Raw genomic sequence first — 17,605 nt, forward strand, 5'->3', positions numbered from 1 at the left:
ATGCCCATGGCCTGTGTGAGCAATATATCATTTAGTGACAACTTTTTGTAATTTTTTTTTTTTTTGTCATTAATCAATCACTTGGGACAAAAAAATTAATATTCAATGGGCTCAACATGCCTTTCAGCAATTTCCTTGGGGTGTCTACTTTCCAAAATGGGGTCATTTGGGGGGGTTTTGTACTGCCCTGCCATTTTAGCACCTCAAGAAATGACATAGGCAGTCATAAACTAAAAGCTGTGTAAATTCCAGAAAACGTACCCTAGTTTGTAGACGCTATAACTTTTGCGCAAACCAATAAATATACGCTTATTGACATTTTGTTTACCAAAGACATGTGGCTGAATACATTTTGGCCTAAATGTATGACTAAAATTGAGTTTGTTGGATTTTTATTATAACAAAAAGTAGAAAATATCATTTTTTTAAAACATTTTCGGTCTTTTTCCGTTTATAGCGCAAAAAAGAAAAAACGCAGAGGTGATCAAATACCATCAAAAGAAAGCTCTATTTGTGGGAAGAAAAGGACGCAAATTTTGTTTGGGTACAGCATTGCATGACCGCGCAATTAGCAGTTAAAGTGACGCAGTGCCAAATTGTAAAAAGTGCTCTGGTCAAGAAGGGGGTAAATCCTTCCGGGGCTGAAGTGGTTAAGAGGCTCCTCTGTCCTCCACTCATTACCTGTATTAATGGCACCTGTTTGAACTTGTTATCAGTATAAAAGACACCTGTCCACAACCTCAAACAGTCACACTCCAAACTCCACTATGGTGAAGACCAAATAGCTGTCGAAGGACACCAGAAACAAAATTGTAGACCTGCACCAGGCTGGGAAGACTGAATATGCAATACGCAAGCAGCTTGGTGTGAAGAAATCAACTGTGGGAGCAATAATTAGAAAATGGAAGACATATAAGACCACTGATAATCTCCCTCGATCTGGGGCTCCACACAAGATCTCACCCCGTGGGGACAAAATGATCACAAGAACGGTGAGCAAAAATCCCTGAACCACACGGGGGGACCTAGTGAATGACCTGCAGAGAGCTAGGACCAACGTAACAAAGGCTACCATCAGTAACACACTATGCCGCCAGGGACTCAGATCCTGCAGTGCCAGACGTGTCCCCCTGCTTAAGCCAGTACATGTCCGGGCCCGTCTGAGGTTTGCTAGAGAGCATTTGGATGATCCAGAAGAGGATTGGGAGAATGTCATATGGTCAGATGAAACTAAAGTAGAACCGTTTGGTAGAAACACAGCTCATTGTGTTTGGAGGAGAGAGAATGCTGAGTTGCAACCAAAGAACCCCATTCCTACTGTGAAGCATGGGGGTGGCAACATCATACTTTGGGCTGTTTCTCTGCAAAGGGAACAGGACGACTGATCCGTGTACATGAAAGAATGAATGGGGCCATGTATCGTGAGATTTTGAGTGCAAACCTCCTCCCATCAGCAAGGGCATTGAAGATGAAACGTGGCTGGGTCTTTCAGCATGACAATGATCCTGAACACACCACCCGGGCAACGAAGGAGTGGCTTCGTAAGAAGCATTTTAAGGTCCCGGAGTGGCCTAGCCAGTCTCCAGATCTCAACCTCATAGAAAACCTTTGGAGGGGGTTGAAAGTCCGTGTTGCCCAGCGACAGCCTCAAAACATCGCTGCTCTAGAGGAGATCTGAATGGAGGAATGGGCCAACATACCAGCAACAGTGTGTGACAACCTTGTGAAGACTTACAGAAAACGTTTGACCTCTGTCATTGCCAACAAAGGATATATAACAAAGTATGGAGATGAACTTTTGATATTGACAAAATACCTATTTTTCACCATAATTTGCAAATAAATTCTTTCCAAATCAGACAATGTGATTGTCTGGATTTGTTTCCACATTGTGTCTCTCATAGTTGAGGTATACCTATGATGACAATTACAGGCCTCTCTCATCTTTTTAAGTAGGAGAACTTGCACAATTGGTGGCTGACTAAATACTTTTTTGCCCCACTGTACATTGGTGCTCGATGTATGTGGAAGAAATAGAACGCTGGATTAAAAAATGGATATCAAAGCATCACAGGGCAATACAGGCTAACTGCACAGCTCTGGTGCGTTTCACACGCGTTTCACATAGCTGACTAAGCACCATATCTGGTGTGAAAAGCGTCAGCTGTTGTGCAGTTAGTCTGTATTGCCCTGTGATGCTTTGATATCCATTTTTTAATAAAGGTGCACTTTTTTGAAGTGTTGCTATCCAGCATTCTATTTCTTCCATTATCTCTGTTGCAAACAGAGCCAGCACCCTGCCTGATTGCGGAGACAGCTGTTCTTAGGAGAGGTGATTACTTTGGAGCAGTGCACTCCCTTGCTCGGTGTATGTGCCCCCTTACCTTGGTGGTCCATGTCTGTACCCCTTACACTGGTGATCAGTGTCAGTGCACCCTTACATTGGCAGTCAGTGTCTGTGCCCCTTACATTGGTGGTGGTCAGTTTTTGTGCTCTCTTTTTATTGGTCTTTGTTATGATCTCTTCATGATCAATATGCCCTCTGTGTACCCCCTTTGCTGTTCAGTGGTGGTCAATGTGCCCTCCCCTTGCTGCTCAGTGTGCCTCCCCTTTTGTTGGTGGTTACTGAGAGCATTGTTACTCACAGGATCTGTGGGGACGCATTGGCAGAGAAAAAAGGAAGAGGATAGGTGGCAGAGGAGGAAGGGGAGGGCTGTGTTTACATTTGTGATCACTGTGATTGGTCATAACAGTGATCACAAGGAACAAAGCCACTCTGATCGGCTTTTCCTGTGATCTGTGTGCAGATCACAGGCAATTTGCAGGTGGTCGCAGTGTCAGGACCCGGGACATCCTGCAAAAGATGTGAGCAATATGCCCTGGGTACCTGTACCTATTTACGAGGGAAAGAAAATAAACAAACATAGTTATGGTATTCTTTTGCAAGATAGCCAAATGGTCTGAAATAATGTAGTTAAGCCCTATAGTATATAAATAAAATATAAAAAGTTAGCCCTAAATAAATAAAATATATACAGAACACTAAACAGTCTCTGCTCTTTGCATTACCACACTAATAAAAAGCAAAATCTGGTGTTTTACACAAGATCTCCAGACACTTTTTGCATTGGTGTTTTTCAGATGCAGTGTCTTCTTTTGCCTGCAGGTGGCAGGGTTGCTCTTGATACAAGATACTAAAGGCAATTTTCAAAGGTGACCCTTAGTTGTTCAACACCTTTTACTAGAGGTGCTGTACAATTAACAGTGGTGTTTTACACCTATTGGGGATGAGGAAAATTGAGATTGTTCATTTTGGTTAAAAAATCCAAAGATTTCAGCTACAATGTTTTAATGTTGATTAATTGCATTGAAGTTAATAAGGAGGGTGGCGTTAAGGTTGTTATTTTTGGTTTTTAAGACCTCTTTCACACTGTGGCTAACGCGGCCACGGCCCCAGTGTGAAAGGGGTCTAAGGGAGCAATTGGATTTAAATGATTCCTGTGGGATACAGAACCTCTCTTCCACTATCCTTGGCCCATTCTTGTGCTCTCTTCATAGAAATAAAAAATGATTAAAGCAACAGTACACAAATAATGGTCAATACAAACACAAGAAAAGGAAAATAAGGACACAAATACAAAGAACACAAAATTAATAAAAAAAATATGAAAGATAATAACGAAAATAACTAAATACCCCCCTCCCCCACAAAAAAACCCAAAACAAAACATTGCCAATGGGAAATCGATAATTTTGCAGTGAAAGAAACTATGCAGAAATCAATACACTTCTTCAGCCCAGTGAAATGACACTGTTCTGTTGGAGCTCATCAACATGTGTAGCACCATCCTAGTGTTGGATGCTAGGCAAATTTAGTTTTTGGCTTCTTCTATAGACAAGGGTGCAGTGATTGCTTTGGTTTGTTGAGGGTTTCACATTTCGGGAAAGTTTGATTGCTTCCCCCTGTTTCTGTAAGAAGCTGCCAGAACATAGCACGGGAGATTCAAATGCCTGAATGTTTATGATGCTGTAGCCAATCCCCGGAGAGAAGGGTCCAAAAGGTGGCTGGAGAGGTGGTTAATAGTCTGAAGCCCTGGGGAGATTGTTCTTTCCTTGACAGGGAGGGTTCCAAAAGCCTCTGAGGCTGCTACCCTAGGGGGCAGCCTATGGACTGAGTTGCTGTTGTATGTAGTCTCAGCTATGGCAGAGCTGTGGACCTAAAGTGATCTTCTGAGAAGCTGGCTGTGAGAATTCACCATAAAGGATCTGGTCTGGAGAAGGTTTGTCTTCCTCACTGGACCGTGTCCAGAGGAAGCTTGAAGATGCACAGTTGTCCTGGGGACTTGTGAGTAATGACCCTGCATTGATTCCTGGTGACAGTGTGCTTTTGGGATGTAAGTGCCAGAGGTAGCTATGGACTAAGACGACTCTCATAGGGTCTCAGAATACTGGCCATTCCACAGTCCTCAGCAGAATCCTGGAGATGGAGTCTAGAGAAAACTGTATTCCTGTTACTGTGCAAGCATTTTGAAGCATCTCATGCCACAACCCTCTCTTGTTTCAAAGTTCTTCAAGCAATAAATATCAAGAAGACTTCCCCTACACTGATTTGTTGGAGCCAGTGTTTATGGACTGGTGCTTGTGGGGATGGGAAGACTCTGTACTGTTTGGAACAAGCTAGCTAATACCAGCTGCCCCTAAAGTGGTACAGCTACAAATGCAAAAAAATATAAACAAATAATAAATGATAACATGAAAACCTATATACTAAATATACCATTGAAAATGTTATTTACTATATCTGTTTGATAAGTGCAAAAATAAACCTGTTGATCATATAAAAAAAAAAAATTCTGGCCTATGTCCTCTGTAAACTTCCTGTGTTATCTCAATGAGTTTAATCAGCCCTCCTAGTTCTTCCAGTGGACTATAAAACACCTCCCTTCTATATTGTGGATATGAAGAGAAGGGGAGATGTTCTGTAATTTAGCAAAAACACAACTAGCCAGGGCTGACACCCTTCCTTGCGATCTCAGTCCAGTATGCCCACAACAGGAAATTAGGTGCTAAGTGCATATCTGCCAGGATCAGCAGGTGCCAGGTGTTTGTCTCTACTTGCAGGATCTTTGAAGGGCTAAAACACATGGAAATGTACATATATTACAGTGATATACTGTACATGATTTTCATTTGCACTTTAAGGCTATGTTCAAACAGGAGGCAAGGAGGTGGTAAAAACAGACAAATTTACATTGCAGATGCTCAGGTCAATTCACCTTGCTGTCTTCACCATGTGGCAAATTCAACTTGGCATGTCAAAATCACCAGGCATTCCACTTTCCAAATGTGACCGTCAAAGTCAATGGCACAGAGACGTAAATGTGTGCCAAACACTTACGTACGCCTGACCATCAAGAGCATGGTGGTACCCTCCAGAGACATTCCACTTCAGGGGCAGATCTCTTAGGCACACTGGGACATGTGAACAGATGGGCGCCAGTCACTTTAAGGTGCAAAACAAAAAAGGAGTATATTGCTCACACCAAACAAACTCTAAGGAAAAGGAGTACGGAGTTTAGAACACCCATTCCTGGCTTGCAGATTCAATAACACACAAAAAGACACCAGGACAGAAAAAGAGCCTTAAGGCTAGGTTCACACCTGTGTGGCCACGCGGGCACGAGGCCATTCATTTGAATGGGCTACCGTGCCCCTGAGACATGCAGGAAAGAAGTCCCAGCACTATTTTTGAAACTTTGGTTCCCAGTACAGTTGCAATTTCCGTGCGGACAGCGCGCCCTTAGGAATAATGGCATCTACCCGCAGGTCCCGCATTTCTCTGTGTGAGTGGTTGCGGCTGCCGGTATTTGTGCAGATCCTGCAGCAGCACCACCTGCACAGATGTGAACCTAGCCTTAAGCCATACCTCCCAACTTTTTGAGGCATAGGACACACACCCCCTGCCACGCCCCCTTAAAGGAGAATTATAGAAAAAAATGATTGGTTAAACCCACAAGTGTTTTTTTTTTTACCACTACTATTCCTTTATACTGGGTTTTGACATTTACAAATGAAGCCAGTTATAAATTGGATGAAAGGTTTAGCACTGGGAAACACTTTTTGAAAGATAAATAGTGCATTTTATATACAACTATATAGATCAGACCAAATAAGGAGGAAAGAGGGATAGAGGGACTTTGTTCCAAATCAGGGATAGTCCCTCGAAATCAGGGACAGTTGGGAGCTATGCTTAAGCTGAACCCAGAAATCTCTACCGTCTTTGTAGCAACCATCTCCATTAGCAACCCCAAGTTTCCAGAAGCAGCAGAGGTAATCCGAATGAGTCCATCTTGATGTTTTCAGAGACGTTCCTCACCCAGGACCCTGGGTCACTGTGATGACCGATCACAGTGATCACAGTTTTTTTCCCCAAAATTTTCAGTCTTTTTTCTTTTATATAATAGGAAAAAAAAAAACCTCTTTGTCTCAAAAATGGTACACATTCGAGTCCAGTGTTGCATGACTGAGTAATACAGGTCTGTACTAAAATGGTTAACCAATGTACCTGATATTCCATGTTATCAGAAAGTGGAGGTCTTCTTTAACAAAAACAGACATGGTGCAGTACTTCTGACTCAAGGAGGTCACAGTACATCCTCTTGCATGAGAAGATGAAGATTTAGGTTAGTGGAAATGACATAAAGCATTGAGCAAATATTGACTGTGACAACAGGAAAGGTCTATATAACATTTACACGTCTATTATCATTTAGATAAGCATGGGTAAGTACAAGGCCATATCTGACACCAACCGGTGGAAATACTGAGTAGTCTTATGATGACAGCCGTGTTTTTCAAAACCTTACATCATTGTCCTGTGTTTATAGACCGGCATGTCCTAACATGTTCCATAGGATGATTTAACGCAAACCTGCACTTTGACCATTCATTGCAATGCTTTAAAAGTGAAGTAGTGCCAAAACTTTTTTGGCCATACTTCTGGGTCACAGGAGTGCACTTACTTTTGTTCCCTTTTGACTCAGAGTCAGCTTTTAGCGGGATATTGCCATCACAGCTGCATCATGGCTCTTCAAGGATGTCGACCAAATTGTCAGGATCCCCCCAGATGCCTGATTGAAAGCTGGCTCTAACTCAGAGCACATGGCTGAGAGCTAAACCTAGCGGTGCCCACCCCTCCCCAGCCCGGCACTCCAGTGAGCAATGGAGGGGCAAAGCAGAGAGCAGCAGTGACAGTCAATGCTCTCCACTCCAAGCAGACCGAGAACTGAACGGTCAGCAGTCATGTGATTGCTCAGTTCTCGGCCTTAAAGCTGATATGGGACAGCTGCAGTCTAGAGGTGAGCATGAAGGGGATTGTTTATGTACCCCAAACTTCTCCCTTAATCCCTAATTTCTTAGCTGTCCTATTAATTTACCTCCTCCCTGCCACTTAACTTCGCACAAATGAAAACGGTTGCTGAATGCTGAGATCAGCACAAAACAGGGTAAGGTGGAGAGGTGTGGGGGGACAGATGGAAAGGATGGTGGTAGAGATGGAGTGCTCCACAGGTTAAATCTCCTGGAGCTGGCAAGGTGGCAGGTTAAAGCGGACCTTCAGTAATTTTTTCAACTTACCATCTATTAAATCTTCTTCCCTTGTTGTTTTAACTTTGGATAGTAAAACATTTTTTTTTCTGCCAGTAAATACCTTATACAGCCAACTTTTGTTTCTTGTCTGGTAAAAAGCCTAGGCTTATGACATCATGCACAGCTCTCTCTCTCACGAGAGTTTGCCAGGAAAAGAGGGGGGGGGGGGGGGTGAGTCATAAGAGGGCCAATGAGAGCTGCAGAGCTGGAGGTGGGCCTTCGTGTGTCTGTGTAAATCCAGGAAGTGAACAGGCAGCAGCTTCAGATGCCCACAGTTAAAATGGCTGCAGCCAGACTCAGTGGAGGGAGATTTCTGCAGCATATTTGGCAAGTACAGAATCACAGTATATATAAAATAATATGCAAAGTGGTTGGAGGGAAGCTTCAGAATGGCAAAGAAGTTTTTAGTGCAAATTATGTGAGCAGACTGCAGTTCCTCTTTAATGTAAGTTAAGGCTGTCAACACAACCCAGCTTGTGAATTGCTTTGTAACACAATGCATGGCAACACACCACTGTACCTTGTAGTATATTACAGCGCAGGTGTGTTGGGATGCCATTCAAAGTGAATTGCACTAAATTGCACCAATGGGTGAGTTCCCGCAATGCAAAAGCATGATTCAGACCCTAACGAACCAAACCTTGGGCAGTAATTGATATTTTCCTGCACCTGATTAGCAGCAGTCACCGAAAACACCACAACGCTGATCTGATGGAATGTGAAATGTAATGCAGTGCCAGAAAACACAGGCATGCAGGTCACCACAGCGCGGCTGCAGTGCAGGGACTTGAATACATTGTAACCTTGTACACTTTCAATAAAGTAAAAAAAATGTAAACAGTGTGACACCCTGAAACAGCACACAGACGCATGGTAAAATTAAGTGTTTAAGGCTCTGTTTCCACTAGTGCGACTTTTCATGCGACTTGGGACTGAAAAGTCGCATGACAAATTGTTTCCCATGATTTCCAATGAGTACCGTTCATATCTGTGCGACTTCAAGTCGCAGCGACTTCAAAGTAGTCCCTGCACTACTTTGGTCCCACTTTGATGCGACTTGAGGGACGCACTAGTGGAAACATAGCCTTAGTGTGCAGTTTATAGGCCTTTAGCCCATGTGTGCATTATGCTCAGTATAACACAGTCTGGTACGCGTTGTGTATGGGCAGTGTTATGTGTTGTTACAATGCATTGCACTGTTTACTTTTTTCTTCTTTTTTTTAAAACTTTATTGAAATGTTTTAAAATTACATACATTACAACATAGACCTCCACACATGTCTGGGGTTTTCTATGTGCCCTTGTATTGAGACTGCATTGGTCTACTTTTTTAAACGCATCTCAATCTACCTGGTGTGACCGAGCCCTTACCAAATTTCTTATTACCAAGTGTATGTCTCTCCTTACATAACATGCCATGGATATTACCACTTGAAAATAAGGGAGTAATAACTTAAGCTGCCCATACATTACTCAATCTTTTTTTGTTCAACCAGTGGGTTAAATGAAAAAAAAGACTTGACTCCCCCATCCACACATTTGAGGTGTATCGAGGATTCCTCCCCGCTGAACTATCGTATTATGGCAACGGGGAGACCAATACCGTTTTTTTGCCGGCCAGTACGAGTACCGATACTTTTGGTGAAGTACTTACTGATACTGAGTACTGATACCTTTGCAGTGCGATTTAAGCCCATACAAGATGAATGGGCTCAAAGCGCACTGCAAAGAATTGCATGCGATTTAAACAGGAATGCGATGCCATTCCTGTCCAAATTGCATGCAGTTTCCCGCACCACTTCTTTGTGAACCCAGGCTGAAGTCACTATGACTGCTAAAATCGCATGTGATTCTTTCCAGTGCAATTTGATCCCATTCATTTGCACCACAAAGGTATCGGAGCATTTGCATGAGTACGAGTAGTCATGCAAATGCTCAGTATCGGCACAGATATAATACAGGTATCAGTACACTGATCAGCGTTCCTGGCTATAACTGGCAACGCTGATTAAGTGGAATGTACAGAAGTCAATCGATAGACCAACTTCTATATGACATCCCTGCTCATACATGGATTGAAATTCAGCTGGTACCTGCTAAATCATGGCCAGCCCAGAAATCTTTAGAAGGTCTCGATAGAGGTGACACTCGTCCCCTTAATTTCTCTCATTTGTGTGACCTCCTCTGATGAATAAAAATGGTCTTTTCTAAGGTAATGTAACACATCCATTGTGACATTGCGGCCTGGGATGAATTGCTGAGAGGCTGTGTGAATACTAAACACAACCATTATACTCAGAGGACCAGGAAACAGAGTCCTCTGACAAGTACTTGAGGCTGGGGGATCTATTGTCTTTCACAAACAAGGTGAGAAGTCTCAGTCAAGGCAGGAAGTGCCTCAGCAAACATCTCAGCAGGGGACTCCTCCTGGATGGTTCTTCTCTGTGTTTTCCCCTAAACACACTTTATTTACATGCATGTATTTACTCCATTTGAGAAAAAACAGAGCCTCAGCCACACAAACAATGGCAAGTGCAGCAACTACGAATGTGTTTAACATTTTGTCCTCCATTGTATATCAGTGTACCAGTTCCATTCAGTCCTGGTCACAAGGCATGGGCCATTTCTTTGCATGAGGATGAACTTTTGGCAAAAATCAGGAGATTTAATTTAACTTTCGCTAGTTTTGGTGAAGCACATTGCATTCAAGTAAGACAAAATTGGGTTGGTTTCTAGCAATGTTTAAAGGCTTATAAGGCCTCCTGCACACTGTGGGTTTAGCCCCAAGTTCAGCATATGGCCCCTTTCACACGGGTGGACCATATGTCCGTTTTCCATCCATCCGTTTTGCAGATGAAAAACCGACATACATGTATCCCTATGGGATAGCTGATGTCAGTGGAAGAACATCCGCTGACATCCGATGACATCAGTCTCCGCTATGCTCCGAAACTGATGACGGAGGAAAACCCTATTTTTCCATCCGTCTGCAGATCGGATCGGATGAAAATGGACAGACGGTCCGTTTTCATCCGATCCCCCCATAGAGGAAAGCGGAGATCTGACCGGTCCGTTTCTGCACAGTGTGCAGAGAGGGGCTAGTCATCCGCCGGCTCAGCGGATATCAACGGAGCGATCCCCGCTGAGCAAGCGGATGTCCAAAAAATGGATCCTCCCGGGATCCGCACGTGTGAAAGGGGCCTAAAGCTTCTGTTTGGGGTGTTCATCCCTGTGCACATATAACCCTAAATGTAAGTACCACTATGGGCGCCGTACAGCCCCGTCCACCTACAGCAGCTGTCAGCCGCTCATGGAGTATTACAGGCTGCCAGCTATGGGATTGGACAGCACACGTGGCTAAACGGCAAGCGTTAGGGTTGCCACCTCATCCCTTTAAACCCGAACACATATGAATTGCACGGGTTCAGAGGCTAATTTAATTCAGATAAGGCACCAAGTTTAATTACCATCTTAAAGAGGAGGTCCAGCCTGGGCGCAAAAAATTAAAAATCAGCAGCTGCTGACTTTTAATAGTAGGGCACTTACCTGTCCAGGGAGCTCACGATGTCGGCACCCACGCCGATCTTCAGATCGACTCCCAGGTGCTGCCACAGCCATTCCTGATAAGGGAACCTGGTAGTGAAGCCTTTCGGGCTTCACAGCATGTCCCCTACTGCCCATGCGTGACGCACGCTGCGCTTTCTAATTGGCCTGGTGGCGGGGGAATAAGGAGGGGGGCCGAACTTCCGGGAGATTGGGCCGTGGCCCATCTCCAGAAGTGAGGATGGGGACCTGTCAAAAACAGGCCCCCCGTCCCCCCCTTCCCCCTGACCTGACAAGTTGTCTATTTTGACAGAACACAGGCATCCCCATGCTCCAGCAGTCTTCATGGACTGTTCCTTATGTCAGTACGCTCAGAGCATGCTCTACAGACAGGAACAGTCCACTGATGGACCATGGGGGGGAGTGCGTTTTTTTTGGAGGATCGCCAGATCAGGTGAGTATAAAGTTTGTGTTCACCCCTAGAAAAAAGGTCAGTTGACCCAAGCAGTGGGGACACAGCCCCAAAGCATAGGGGGAAATAAATCTGCCCGGTTTTGGGCTTTAAATGCCCTTGAGGGTTACATGAGCCAAAAACATTCTCTCAATAGCCTCAATATTTTTTTGCACAGAAAGAAAACTAAAAGAAATAAGTAGCAAAATAAAAAAAAAATGAAAGCAGCAGTATAGCATTAGCAATTCAATACTCAATGAAAGAAAGAAAAACATAATCACAAAGAGCACTAAATGAAATATACTAAACTTGTCTAATACAAACTCTCTAAATAAAAGGTTGGGGGTGGTAAAACCCAGAAGTTGAGACTCGCCTTTACTGCCCCCCCGCCAACCACTACCCCCTTTAGCTGCAAAGACAGCGGCCAAAGCATACACATGCTGAGGCCTCAATGCTTTGCTTCTTGTCTGGAATTATGCCGCCTGTCCCCTTTGACCCACAAACCGTGACTCTAAAGTGAATGGGGCTGCTCAAGCACCCTGCAACTGCACATAAGGCATGCGCTTGCAGCATGCTAGTGCGGCGATCAAGGGGTTAAAGCAGGCGGTCAGGAGGCTATGTAATGCCTCTTCACCACCTGTCAAATGCCAATTGTGAATCAATCTTCAGACCAACACTAGTGTGAACAAGCCCTTAGAGCCCTTTCACACGGTCAGCTGTAAAAAGCAGGCGGCTGAGTCGTGGTTTTACCGCAACCCTCCACCGGGTCACCCAAATGCTAACATTACAGCCCCACAGGGCTTACACATGCTGCTGCCAGGGTGCTTTGTTTCACGGCAATGGCAATTTTAATTCAGGCTGCAGAGTTTGACTGACGGCAATTTTTGTAAAACTCACCCATTGAGATCAAATAGGGCTGCACCACAACCACGCGCCAAGAACAGTATAAAGAATGAGAGTTTCCATTTTGGTAGCATTTCACTGATGGCAAAATTGATCACTTTAAATTAAAATCAATTTTGTAAGAATCCTTGAGCTCAACCTTATTTGTAGTACCAGAAGTTTAAGTATAGAGTATAGACCACCATGACACCGTAACATGAATGCCATTCAGAGAACAATGCAATGGGACCTGGAAGACAGTGTAGGATCATAGTAATAGTGGCATCTGCTTATAAAAAAATGGCTATCCAACTCAAAGCTTTTTTTTCATACCCTTTTTCCTTTACTCTGGATTTTCCGAATAACAAGTGCAATAAATGAGAGGTTGAATATTTTCATAGGTCTCTACACTGGAACAAAAAGAGCGACAGAGGGATTGGGTTCCCTCTAAATGAAGAGGGTTGGAAGTCATGGTATAATACAGTCATTAGTGATCAATCTTTGTCTCCAGGAAGATGTTCTGATGCAGATCAGATCTCAGGTTCTTACACTGGGGGTTGGAGCTCAGACTGGACGAGAGCCACATGACTCTCTAGATTCCTTTTCCTACTTTGCCAAGTTTGTTTTTAGATCCAAGGAATGATAACATGTTTTTTCAAAGAATAACGCTTTATTAACATTTTTCATGCAAAAAAACCCAAACAAAACAAAAACAGCTATTGGTCTGTGAGGGGTCATAGGTTCTTGCCATAATATAAAGTGTAGAGATAAGACAATTATAATGGCACAGATTGCATATAAAATGATGAGACAATGGGGAGAAAGGAGACAATAAATTAAATGTTGTCACATGGTAAGATGGTAACATTTTTTTTTTATTTGGATCCTTGGATTAAAAAGCTTAAGAATTCTTACTCAATGATGATGTAAGAGTAGGGTGCAGGTATTACAGGGGGGTGGAGTTGCACCCAGTACAGGTGGTACAGATGGGGGGGGGGTTTGGGTTGCACCAAGTACAGGTGATACAGGAAGGGGGGAGTGGAGTTGCTCCCAGTACAGGTGGTACAGATGGGGGGGGGTTGGGTTGCACCCAGTACAGGTGATACAGGAAGGGGGGAGTGGAGTTGCTCCCAGTACAGGTGGTACAGATGGGGGGGGGTTGGGTTGCACCCAGTACAGGTGATACAGGAAGGGGGGAGTGGAGTTGCTCCCAGTACAGGTGGTACAGGAAGGCAGGAAGGGCAGGGGGCGGATTGCACCCAGTATAGGTGGTACGGTGGGGGGGGGGGGTTTGGGCGTGGAGTTGCACCCAGTACAGGTGGTGGTGGTGGGGTGGATTGCACCCAGTACAGGTGGTACAGAAAAGGGGGGTGGAGTTGCATCCAGTACAGGTGGTAGAGGATGGGGGTGGAGTTGCTCCCAGTACAGGTGGTGGGGGGTGGACTGCACCCAGTACAGGTGGTACAGGAGGGGGAGTGGAGTTGCTCCCAGTACAGGTGGTACAGGAAGTAAGGGGGTGGATTGCACCCAGTACAGGTGGTGTGTGTGTGGTGAAGTTTCACCCAGTACAGGTGGTACAGGAGGGGGTGGAGATGCACCCAGTACAGGTGGTACGGGTGTGTTTGTGTGTGGTGAAGTTGCACCCAGTACAGGTGGTACAGAAGGGGGTGGAGTTGCACCCAGTACAGGTGGTACAGGTGGGGGGAGGGGTTGTGTTGCATCCAGTACCGGTGGTAGAGGAAGGGGGTGGAGTTGCTTCCAGTACAGGTGATACAGGAAGGGGGGGTGGATTGCACCCAGTACAGGTGGTACAGGTGGGGGGGGTGGAGTTGCTCCCAGTACAGGTGGTACAGGAAGGGCGGGGGGCGGATTGCACCCAGTACAGGTGGTACAGAAAGGGGGGGTGGAGTTGTACCCAGTACAGGTGGTAGAGGATGGGGGTGGAGTTGCTCCCAGTACAGGTGGTGGGGGGTGGACTGCACCCAGTACAGGTGGTACAGGAGGGGGAGTGGAGTTGCTCCCAGTACAGGTGGTACAGGAAGGAGGGGGTGGATTGCACCCAGTACAGGTGGTACAGGTGTGTGTGTGTGTGTGTGTGTGTGGTGAAGTTGCACCCAGTAGAGGTGGTACAGGAGGGGGTGGAGTTGCACCCAGTACAGGTGGTACAGGTGGGGGGAGGGGTTGTGCTGCACCCAGTACCAGTGGTAGAGGATGGGGTGGAGTTGCTTCCAGTACAGGTGATACAGGAAGGGGGGGTGAAGTTGCACCCAGTACAGATGGTACAGAAGGGGGTGGAGTTGCTCCCAGTACAGGTGGTGGGGGGGTGGATTACACCCAGTACAGGTGGTACATGAGGGGGATTGCACCCAGTACAGATGGTACAGGTGGGGAGGGGGGGTTGGAGTTGCACCCAGTACAGGTGTTACAGTGGGGGTTTGGGTGGCATCCAGTACAGGTGGTACAGTAGGGGAGGGGGTTGCACCCAGTACAGGTGGTACAGTAGGGGAGGGGGTTGCACCCAGTACAAGTGGTACAGTTGGGGAGGGGGGTTGGAGTTGCACCCAGTACAGGTGGTACAGGAGGGGGGGATTGCACCCGGTACAGGTGGGGAGGGGGGGTTGGAGTTGCACCCAGTACAAGTGTTACAGTGGGGGTTTGGGTTGCATCCAGTACAGGTGGTACAGTAGGAGAGGGGGTTGCACCCAGTACAGGTGGTACAGGTGGGGAGGGGGGTTGGAGTTGCACCCAGTACAGGTGGTACAGGTGGGGGGGTGCAGTTGCTCCCAGTACAGGTGGTACAGGAAGGGTGGGGGGGGGGTGGATTGCACCCAGTACAGGTGGTACAGAAAAGGGGGGGGATTGCACCCAGTACAGGTGGTACAGGTGGGGAGGGGGGGTTGGAGTTGCACCCAGTACAGGTGTTACAGTAGGGGTTTGGGTTGCATCCAGTACAGGTGGTACAGTAGGGGAGGGGGTTGCACCCAGTACAGGTGGTACAGTAGGGGAGGGGGTTGCACCCAGTACAGGTGGTACAGTAGGGGAGGAGGTTGCACCCAGTACAGGTGGTACAGGTGGGGAGGGGGGGGGTTGGAGTTGCACCCAGTACAGTTGGTACAGGAAGGGGGGGGTGGATTGCACCCATACAGGTGGTACAGAAAAGGGGGGGGATGGAGTTGCACCCAGTACAGGTGTTAAAGTGGGGGTTTGGGTTGCACCCAGTACAGGTGGTACAGTAGGGGAGGGGGGTTGCAACCCAGTACAGGTGGTACAGTAGGGGAGGGGGGTTGCACCCAGTACAGGTGGTACAGGTGGGGAGGGGGGGTTGGAGTTGCATCCAGTACAGGTGGTACAGTAGGGGAGGGGGTTGCACCCAGTACAGGTGGTACAGTAGGGGAGGGGGTTGCACCCAGTACAGGTGGTACAGGTGGGGAGGGGGGTTGGAGTTGCACCCAGTACAGGTGGTACAGGTGGGGGGGTGGAGTTGCTCCCGGTACAGGTGGTACAGGAAGGGCGGGGGGGTGGATTGCACCCAGTACAGGTGGTACAGAAAAGGGGGGGTGGAGTTGCACCCAGTACAGGTGGTACAGGTGGGGAGGGGGGGTTGGAGTTGCACCCAGTCCAGGTGGTACAGGAGGGGGGATTGCACCCAGTACAGGTGGTACAGGTGAGGGGGAGGAGTTGCTCCCAAGTTCAGGTGGTACAGGAAGGGCGGGGGGGTGGATTGCACCCAGTATAGGTGGTACAGAAAAGGGGGGGTGGAGTTGCACCCAGTACAGGTGGTACAGTAGGGGAGGGGGGGGGTTGGAGTTGCACCCAGTACAGGTGGTACAGGAGGGGGGGATTGCACCCAGTACTGGTGGTACAGGTGGGGAGGGGGGGTTGGAGTTGCACCCAGTACAGGTGTTACAGTGGGGGTTTGGGTTGCATCCAGTACAGGTGGCACAGTAGGGGAGGGGGCTGCACCCAGTACAGGTGGTACAGTAGGGGAGGGGGTTGCACCCATACAGGTGGTACAGTAAGGGAGGGGGTTGCACCCAGTACAGGTGGTACAGGTGGGGAGGGGGGGGTTGGAGTTGCACCCAGTACAGGTGATACAGGAGGGGGGGGGTGGATTGCACCCAGTACAGGTGGTACAGAAAAGGGGGGGTGGAGTTGCACCCAGTACAGGTGTCAAAGTGGGGGTTTGGGTTGCACCCAGTACAGGTGGTACAAGTGGGGAGGGGGGTTGCAACCCAGTACAGGTGGTACAGTAGGGGAGGGGGGTTGCACCCAGTACAGGTGGTACAGGTGGAGAGGGGGGGTTGGAGTTGCATCCAGTACAGGTGGTACAGTAGGGGAGGGGGTTGCACCCAGTACAGGTGGTACAGTAGGGGAGGGGGTTGCACCCAGTACAGGTGGTACAGTAGGGGAGGGGGTTGCACCCAGTACAGGTGGTACAGTAGGGGAGGGGGTTGCACCCAGTACAGGTGGTACAGTAGGGGAGGGGGTTGCACCCAGTACAGGTGGTAAAGTAGGGGAGGAGGTTGCACCCAGTACAGGTGGTACAGGTGGGGAGGGGGGGGTTGGAGTTGCACCCAGTACAGGTGATACAGGAGGGGGGGGTGGATTGCACCCAGTACAGGTGGTACAGAAAAGGGGGGGTGGAGTTGCACCCAGTACAGGTGTTAAAGTGGGGGTTTGGGTTGCACCCAGTACAGGTGGTACAAGTGGGGAGGGGGGTTGCAACCCAGTACAGGTGGTACAGTAGGGGAAGGGGGTTGCACCCAGTACAGGTGGTACAGGTGGAGAGGGGGGGTTGGAGTTGCATCCAGTACAGGTGGTACAGTAGGGGAGGGGGTTGCACCCAGTACAGGTGGTACAGTAGGGGAGGGGGTTGCACCCAGTACAGGTGGTACAGTAGGGGAGGGGGTTGCACCCAGTACAGGTGGTACAGTAGGGGAGGGGGTTGCACCCAGTACAGGTGGTACAGGTGGGGAGGGGGGGGTTGGAGTTGCACCCAGTACAGGTGTTACAGTGGGGGTTTGGGTTGCATCCAGTACAGATGGTACAGTAGGGGAGGGGGTTGCACCCAGTACAGGTGGT

Source organism: Aquarana catesbeiana, linkage group LG07 (genome assembly GCF_042186555.1).
Source record: "Aquarana catesbeiana isolate 2022-GZ linkage group LG07, ASM4218655v1, whole genome shotgun sequence".
Taxonomy (NCBI): Eukaryota; Metazoa; Chordata; class Amphibia; order Anura; family Ranidae; genus Aquarana; species Aquarana catesbeiana.